Source organism: Crassostrea angulata, chromosome 1 (genome assembly GCF_025612915.1).
Source record: "Crassostrea angulata isolate pt1a10 chromosome 1, ASM2561291v2, whole genome shotgun sequence".
Lineage (NCBI taxonomy): Eukaryota > Metazoa > Mollusca > Bivalvia > Ostreida > Ostreidae > Magallana > Magallana angulata.
The window spans coordinates 11,952,759-11,962,396 of record NC_069111.1 but is presented as its reverse complement, the minus strand read 5'-3'; positions in this window follow the sequence as shown (position 1 = coordinate 11,962,396).

The following is a 9,638-nucleotide window of genomic DNA, read 5'->3' as shown; positions in this document are numbered from 1 at the left end:
GACAGTAACTCGTTGTGTTTCAAAACTGTCCATCATTTTTATCCTTTCAAATGATAGCGGTTTTTTTTTTAAAATTTGTTATCATGATTGACTAAAGGTAGATTTCGTTTTATACAAATCAGACGAATTTGCATTCCAATACAGAGAAGTTCAGAGCAAAGTGTTTTGATGACAGAAAAATCAACACCAAAATAAGAATTGAAAACATATGAGAGGGAAAGTTGTGATGGATGTTGTAAAAGATGCCCCATTAGTTTTAAGTTCAACTACAACTTTTAGTTGGTAAAATCTCAAAATAATGTCAAAACTTGTTGGGTCTAAACGTGGCGGGCATAGAAATAACTGGAAGCTACATGTAAATGGCCTGAAAAAAAAGACCCTAAATGGCAAAAGATGGTCATTATTTTCAAAACGACCAGAGTAAGATAATAAAATGTTCAAAAAGCGTTTACCAAGACAAACACAAAAATTGAGGAATAGTACAACACAGCACGAAATATATAGACGTGATTAAGAACATGCGTGATCAATCGCTCGCACTCGCACTGAAAGGATCGATATGTCTCTTCTGATCGATGTTGACCGTGTCGCAAAACAGGATAAAATTGATAATTATTATAACTTTCTAATACAAACAACGACTGTACTGTTAGCACCGATTTATATCAAAATTGACTTTTTGATGTAATTTTTTAAACAAACAGATGAAATAATATTTAAGTATTTAAGAAATAAGGGGGATACTTTATTCTGTAATCTATTTTGAAGAAGTACTATATACCTAAAATTCGTAGACGTTCCTAACGGTTATTGAATTCAAAAGTATACACTTTTTAAGATACATGTTACATATCGGTGATCATAAATGGGATTTAATTATTCAAATATATGTATAAGGGTTAATATGTCACACACCCGGGCTGGTAATCATACAATTGTATGTACAATTATATGTATACATCATTTGCAATTGCCACATGCAGTAAATACGTCACCGGTTATTGGTAATATTGTTTGTTATAGAATTGATAGTCTAAAAATCATGTATACAATTAAATATTTAAACATACTGTAACGGCGCCGTGATCATGAAAATCGGGAAATTGCGTATAATAATTAATAATAGTAATTAATACCCTAATAGTTTCAAAGCATTTAATAAAAGAAATGATTTGATCTTCTTCCTTGCATTTCATTTAGCTATGAATAAGATGAACGTATATCTACTCGGTTTAAATTTATTAACTACTTGTAAGTAGGCCTACTAGTAAGCCTGACAGTTTCCATTTAGGTATAATTTTTTTTTTCACGGAAGACCAAGTTCCGTATTTCATTCTAAATACATGCATGTTATTTATAAATTAGATATAATTGATTGTTACAGACTGAATGGAAGTCAAAATCTTTTCAATTAAAAAATACACATTCAATACATTGATTCAATATCCACCATATATAGGATATAAAAACCACATAATATATGTAAGTTACCGTGTCGTAGAGGGAGTGAGGTGATGCTGGTAAACGAAGGGTCTCGGATTCAATCCTCTTTGGGCGGTTTTAATTTTTTTTCATTTTATTTTCTAGAACAAAAACCGTTTTTAATACCTTTTTTATCATAAAGTTAATACATTTTGTAGATAAATTAATCACAATATTGAATTAAAAGATTTTTAATGGCTTATAGGTGTCTAAAAGGTAGCTTAAAGGTGGCTTAAAGAAGTTTGGACTTAAAGGACCTATAAGTTGTCCTTAAAGGTGGCTTAAAGATAGTCTTTAAGCTGCCTTTAAGCCATCTTTACGCTTTCTTTAAGCCACATTTAAGCAATACATATGGGTTTATCCCTTCAACTATTTTTAGAATCGGTAGGACAACAAAGTAGTGCCATTAAAATTAAAAGTTCCTTTATTAGCAGACTAAATAAAAAAATAATGAAGCTATGTATTATTATGAACATCATACTTGTAAGTGAGGATCATTTTTCCTGTAAGTATACTAAGCAAAATGTGATTTAACCTGAAATTGTATGGAATTATTTTGTGTTGTTTGATGCTTCACTGATAGGCAGGAGTTTACTACTTTCACTTTCTTTTTCAGGGGTTGACGTAAACAGACGGATTTTGCGGAAAAATGAATCTGACATCAAACCACGAAACTCGGACCGAAGATGGACAACTTGTGTAGCTTCAGTTTGAGGGATCGCTCGTTGCTGAACGAACATTAGGGAGAATTCTGTGTGACATTTTGTTAACATTACCGGCAATGGAAAATGTATTAGTGGACTATACCCATATAGCTTAAAGGTGGCTTAAAGATCGTCTTTAAGCTACCTTTAAGCACCTTTAAGCTTTCTTTAAGGAGAACTTAAAAATGGTCATTCATCCTGTGAAAAAGGCAAGTTCCATTGTTGGGAGCTTGCAGATGAGGACTAAGACATTTTTCTGGATATCCGACACAACAAAAATACTACCATAATCATTAAAGCCAGAAGAATTTTCAAAAAATATGTTGTGAAAAAAGAGTTGGATTATGATGAGTGCGTGGCATTCTCATCTCGGAGAAGTATGTGCAACGAAGTCCATGATATTGCTTCGTTATGGATAACTGAAACATTTTTTTAAAAACAACGCGGAATGAGGGTATCATCAACAACGTTGACAAAGCTTATCAAACTTTAAAACGAAACCTTCCTAGCTGTTCTTGTAAAACTGAAAAAGAAAATAGCCTTGGTGAATTAAAACAGAAGGAACCAGCCTCACTAGAAGATTCATCCTAACAATTTTTCCTCGACAAGAAGACAAGACTTAAGTACCTATATTATTATTGTAAAAGGGGACAAGAGAAAGAGCAAGGGAATTTCCCGAAACGAATATGTTTGCTCTCGAAGCACTGGAATCTTGCTGACTTTCTCAATAGTGTATTTAAGATTTATAATATAAGAAAAGAAAAGATTTGCAGAAAAAATCAACAAATTTGCAATAATATTCAAAAGTCTTAATAATGTCTAGATTTTGATTAAAAAACGTTATCGTAAATGATTTTAAGTACTTTTGTTGAAAATACGTATTGCAAAGTTTAAAAAAAAAACCCTTAAGAAAATATGTACAATATTTTTAAGCACAATCTTTTTTTTTTTTTTTATAAAAAGTCTAATACGCACCTAAAATTTCTGAAGTCACCACAAAAGTAAATAATTATACGTTTCTTCCCTACTGTCTTCAAATACTATTTTGTCTGATCTTCGCTTAATTGTTAACAAATGATAGCAATTCAAGCGAAACTTCGAAATGTAAAAATATTTTAGGATACGAGAAATATACATACATTCTTTTCCTATTACTTGGAACAAAGAAATGCAAAAAACATCTGTCTCACGTCGTGTTTTTTTTTTTTGAATTTCAAAGCAAGTAACTTCTACTCTTTCGATGACCAATACATGTACCTTATATACAAGCAAAAACCAAGAAAAAGAAAATGGATGAGTTTTCAACAACAGGCAGAAAACATTTTATTAAGTATAATTTAATTGTATTAAAAACAGCAAACAACACTACAAAAACCTTTCCGTCCAATGTCTTTTTGGTAATAATATCAATTCACGTTGAGAACAAAGATCGTTTTTCAGGCACAACACTTTGTAAAGCACAATTTAAACGTTAGAGATTTGTTCTGTAGTTGTTGTCATATCTGCTATTGTCATATCTGTTGTTGCCATATCTGTTGTTATAGCGACGTCGGTTATATCGTCTTCTGTTGTAACGATTAGTTTCTGTAGATCGAGAGTTGGAACCATAGTTGTTGTATCTTCTACGACTAATTCCGTAATCGTTTCGGGTTTCGTAGGCAAAAGCCGATAGGAACAGGCAAATAAAAAGGAGAACTCGAAGGTTTACCATTTTGTTGATTTGCCCGTTATATCGAACCCAGGGTTATTACGCGGCTATGTTAAGGCTGTCCGAAGCTAAATATATATCGAAAAATGATACTATTTTAATTATCCAAAAATGCTTTAACCGAGTGAGTCTCTTTTAACTTTTATTACACCAGTTAACAGTGGCATCCAACACTATATTTCATGTATTTTTGTGACGTCATATATTTTTCTTAAGCACGTGACGGGTGTATTCTAACTCGGTAAATAATCTATAAAAATCGCATCGTTACAAGTGAATAATGACATTAAATCAAAAATATTTTTATGAAAAATCCTTCGATAAGTAATGTATTTTGCAGTTCTTGCTGGGGGTTCATATAAATATTTCGTTTATTTGAAATATTGTCAAAACATTTCGCACCGCCATCGAAATTAGGCACATTTTTACCTTTTAGGCTCGATTTACACAAAATCGGGTCAATCGGTAGGTTTCCCCAGCAAGATCCACAGTGGTACTTATTTTCTCTCCCGATTTCACGTAAAATATACTAAGACTGTTTTTATCTTTCACTTGTGCCAAGCCGTTTTTTATATTCACATACATATCACCATTCATTAGATTATACGTAGCAGGGGGAGTCTCAAAACCATTATTTTATGAATAGTTATTTACCTATTACGAAGCTTTAAAACTGTTGATTTTTTTATACTCCATATCGGTGATATTGAATTTAGTATCACTAATATTTAAAACAGTGTCTATGTAAAAGAATGATGCGGTTTTATTATGCACAATGAATATCACTTATTACGTTACGATACATTCCTTAAGAACGATCGAAAGGAATGCAGATCGTGACGTCAAAGTTTACTATGACGTCATATCTTATGAAGTACAGACAAGTGACTTTCTACATATCGCTGTGAAATTAATCGGGCAGCCTTAACATAGCCGCGTAAGAGTGCTTTTAACCTGTTTCCTTTTATAGTATCCCTAATATCGTGTCATCTGCTGTTTTTACGCTTGTAATGTGATAAATGTGATTAATTAAAAAAAATTATTACTGTTTTTAATGACAAATGGTTTATATTGCCATCAATTGAAATATTTCTCGAAGGAGTCATTAACCTTGAACGGTGATTCAACCATTAAATTGTCGTTTTGAATTTCCAAACAATGTGAGCTCTGAAATCATAATGCCAAACATGGTGCCATTATGAAAAAAATAAGATATAGTTTATTGCCATAGCCATATGGTGATGTAATTTTCTGATTTCGTTCATTGTATTGCCGGCTGTTTACGATAAGATTTGACCTTTTAAAAATCTTTTGGAATTTCGGACTTTCAACATGAATTCACTACTCAAAAGTAAATGATTTTCATCTAACCAGTCTAGACGGACTCCCAAAACGGAGTCAACGGAAGTGAATTTCTGCAAGTATTTTGGACTCCGTTTTGGGAGTCTACGCATGCGCACTTGTACAAAAAATGGCGATTTTTCGATGAAAACATAGGGTCCACGAGAAATCATCTTGCAAAGTGCTGCATGTGTTGGCAGACTTCTAACATGTTTTAAAAGACCCAGGATAAAATTTACTATCGATCGTATTTGCACGAAATAGGTGTTTATTTGCACTTAAGAAAGTTATTTATCTCCGAAGTTGGATGTTTGGACGATGCTTAAAAAGTGATATTTTTGTGTTTTTCATGGAGTTTTATCGTTACTAAAAGGTAAATTGCATTAAATTGTACTTTCTTCGTATTGTGTTACAATTTAAAGTCACCAAACACACAAATTGATAAGTACATAAACGAAAAGGGCCCCGACTACTAACAAAAACTGGCTGCTCTAGCAATGATTAAAAACGTCTTATTTGTTTTGAAAAAATAGAATTGGTAGTTAAAAACCCTAGAAAATTAAACAAATTGTCATTTTAGGTACAATAACTTTTTAAATTAAACAGATAATTATCATCAAAACAATTATAATCGCTCGCGGCGTTTCCGATGTTAGTTAACCATATTAAATGCATAATTATTCGAGGTAATTAAGTAATTAAGCCTAAAAATCATGTAAATGAGATTATATATCAACCAACAACGATTAATAATCATATCCAAGCATTTAATTTATTTCTAAAAAGTTAAAGTTATGCGCGATCGAAGATATCTGTGAATTTTTCATTTTAAAAATTAATCTTAAGTAATACAAGTAAACAGTTATGAAAATTTGACATAAATATGACAAATAAACGTTTAGAAATGTTTTTGAAAGTTTAAAATTAATTTTTGTCGTGTTTTTGGCCAATTTTAGAGATTTATTTAGACCTAAGGGGCATAACTCATACGTTGTTTACATTAGAAACGCCATTTTACCGCAATGCATGGTGGAGCCAAAGACTCCGTCTTGGGAGTTAACTCCGTTTTGGGAGTCCCGTCTAGACTGCTAACTGGGGTCTTACATATCCTGACGATACATCAATTATAAGTTATTTCTAGTATTTTTTATTTGTATTGCTTAAAAACTTATTTAAGAAAGCAAATATACCAAATTTGTTTTTGGCATTGTTATTTAGATGTTAGACATTAAATCTGAGATTAATCTTAAATCTTTCGATTTACCCAAGATTCTAAAAGCCTTTATATTTGCCATTCTTGTAACCTTCCTCACAATTATGTTTAAGCTATACACGTTTACATCAACCCATATTTCAAAATGTTAATAATTTTTAAATAGATGTTAAATTTTCAGACTCTTATATAAAGAATTGCTGTTTCAATTGCAAGACTTAAAAATTGGAAAACTGGTTTCTTTACCCTGAAATAGTTTAATAGTAATTTAATGTATTAACTTGAATAAAAAACGGAAACGTAGTTTAGTAATAACATCATAGAAAATGATAGATTTAATTCAATTATATACACCTTATAAAACAATCAACTTTTCCATTATACTATGAATGGCTTGACATTTGACAACGCAAAAAAGCCACAAATGGTGGTTTGCATTTGCCTATGTAAGGAGCCCTAAATCAACTAAGCCCAACACTTCAGATTTGAAAATCATCTCGTACAAGTTCTACGAACAAAATGCCTGAGAAGAGGATCAGGCAGTTTATACAATAACAACGTCATGGACGGACTAACAGATGGAGTTGTTGGTAGTAACTATGGCAGGCTATAGTTGCAAAAAAATAAAAAATATGCAAATGAATGATACTGTATATTGTTTGTTGTTTCCAAAATAATGGATATTAAAAGCTTAATTATCTGCATTTAACACTGGTATCTGTTCAACTTATTTACCGTCTCGTATACAATGCAACGTCATGAGCGGACTAAGAGATAAAGTTGTCGGCGATAGCTATATCAGGCTTTATTTGTTGTCAAGCCAATTACAGATACAAAACATTTCATTGCATATCGTTTTATTGTATTAATGCCGCTAAAAGCCACGTTAACTTAATTAACAATTACCAAAGTTGACATTGAAAGGCTTTTATCAGAAATATATAAAAAAAATTCACTGAGACCTGATTCCTATTTCTTATTTCAAATATCTATTGAGTTAATCATTTTAAATAATACGAATGAAATAATTTTGCTTTAAATGAAAATAAATGTTGGTTTTAGTCACATGATACAGGTTTAGAAAACTGTGTTAAAAATACATGTACCTTTTCTTTAATTAATCATGAACCGAGATTTGGCTCAGGTAAATGACTGTTATACGGAAAGGTCAACCCACACCTCCGTTGAAACTTAGTTATTAAATCGAACGGATAACATTAACGAGACAGTAACTCGTTGTGTTTCAAAACTGTCCATCATTTTTATTCTTTCAAATGATAGCGTTTTTTAAAAAAAAATTTTGTAATCATGATTGACTAAAGGTAGATTTCGTTTTATACAAATCAGACGAATATGCATTCCAATACACAGAAGTTCAGAGCAAAGTGTTTTGATGACAGAGAAAGCAAAACCAAAATAAGAATTGAAAATATTTGAGTGGGAAAGTTGTGATGGATGTTGTAAAAGATACCTCATTTGTTTTAAGTTCAACTACAACTTTCAGTTGGTAAAATCTCAAAATAATGTCAAAACTTGTTGGGTCTAAACGTGGCGGGCATAGAAATCACTGGAAGCTACATGTATCTGGCCTGAAAAAAAAGACCTTAAATGGCAAAAGTTGGTCATTATTTTCAAAACGACCAGATTAGGAAAATAAAATGTTCAAAAAGCGTTTACCAAGACAAACACAAAAATTGAAGAATAGTACAACACAGCGCGAAATATATAGACGTGATTAAGAACATGCGTGATCAATCGCTCGCACTCGCACCGAAAGCATCGATATGTCTCTTCCAATCGATGTTGACCGTGTCGCAAAACGCCAAAACAGGATAAAATTGATAATTATCATGACTTTCTAATACAAACAACGACTGTACTGTTAGCACCAATTTATATCAAAATTGACTTTTTGATGTAATTTTTTAAAACAAATAGATGAAATAATGTTTGAGTATTTAAGAAATAAGGGGGATACTTTATTCTGTAATCTATTTTGAAGAAGTACTATATACCTAAAATTCGTAGACGTTCCTAACTGTTATTGAATTCAAAAGTATACACTTATAAAACTTGGAAGTGTTCACTCTGAAAATAAAATAATATCAAATTTTCATAATTTCCTTTCTGATGTGCCTTCTCAAAAATAGCATGGATTAAATAGAACAATACGTTTTGAAATTTATGTAACGTTATATCAGTAGTTGTAAAGTTTAGAATTTCTTAAACCACCAACACACAACGATTATCAAAATTTCTGTTCCTGACTATCTTTAAATGCTATTAATTCTGATCCTCAGAAAATTAATAACAAATGATTGCAATGATAGGGAAACTTTAAAATCGAAGAACACAAAAAAATATGCAAATGCGAGGGAAAACACATGCATTCATTTGTTATAAATTGGAAAAAAAAGAAATGCAAGACATCTCTGCCTCAGTTCGTAGTTTGTTTAATATCAAAGCAAGCAACTACTACTCTTTCAATGATAAATGACTAGCATCTAGGCAACATACGTGAAAAATTCAATATGGATGAGTTATTTAACCAACACTTCGGAAACAGAAAAGATATTTTTCAATGCAATTTTGTTTTATATTTTTAAAAAAACACCAAACAATGCTGTAGAAACTGTCAATTGTCTTTTGTATGATACTTTCAATTAACGTTGAGAAAATATCTTTTTTAAGCACAGCAAAATTTCACAGCAAAATTTCAAACATACTGCGAATAAAAGCCTGAAATATCATGATAAAAAAACTAGTACATGCACCAGCTTACAGTAGCACACGGCAACATACAAACACAGGGTGAAAAAAAATATCTTTAAGCAAGTCCTTAAATGTGGCTTAAAGGTGGCGTAAAGTTGGCTTAAAGGATATACAATCTTTAAGCCAACTTTAAGTCACCTTTAAGCTGAGGCTATAGGTCCTTAATGTCCAAACTTCTTTAAGTCACCTTTAAGCCATCTTTAAGCCACCTTTAAACATCTTTAAGTGGCATTTACGCTCCCTTTAAGTTGTATTTACATTTTTAAGTTACCTTTAATCCAAATCTGATCAAACTGAACAATAAAAACATATATAACTAGAGCAAAGCTCGTTGCAAAGCAACGAGTGGGTCTTCCGATAATGTCGAAGGTAAAGCTAAAACTGTCTCTAAGAAGCAGAGTTCTTAAACCAATAAGCA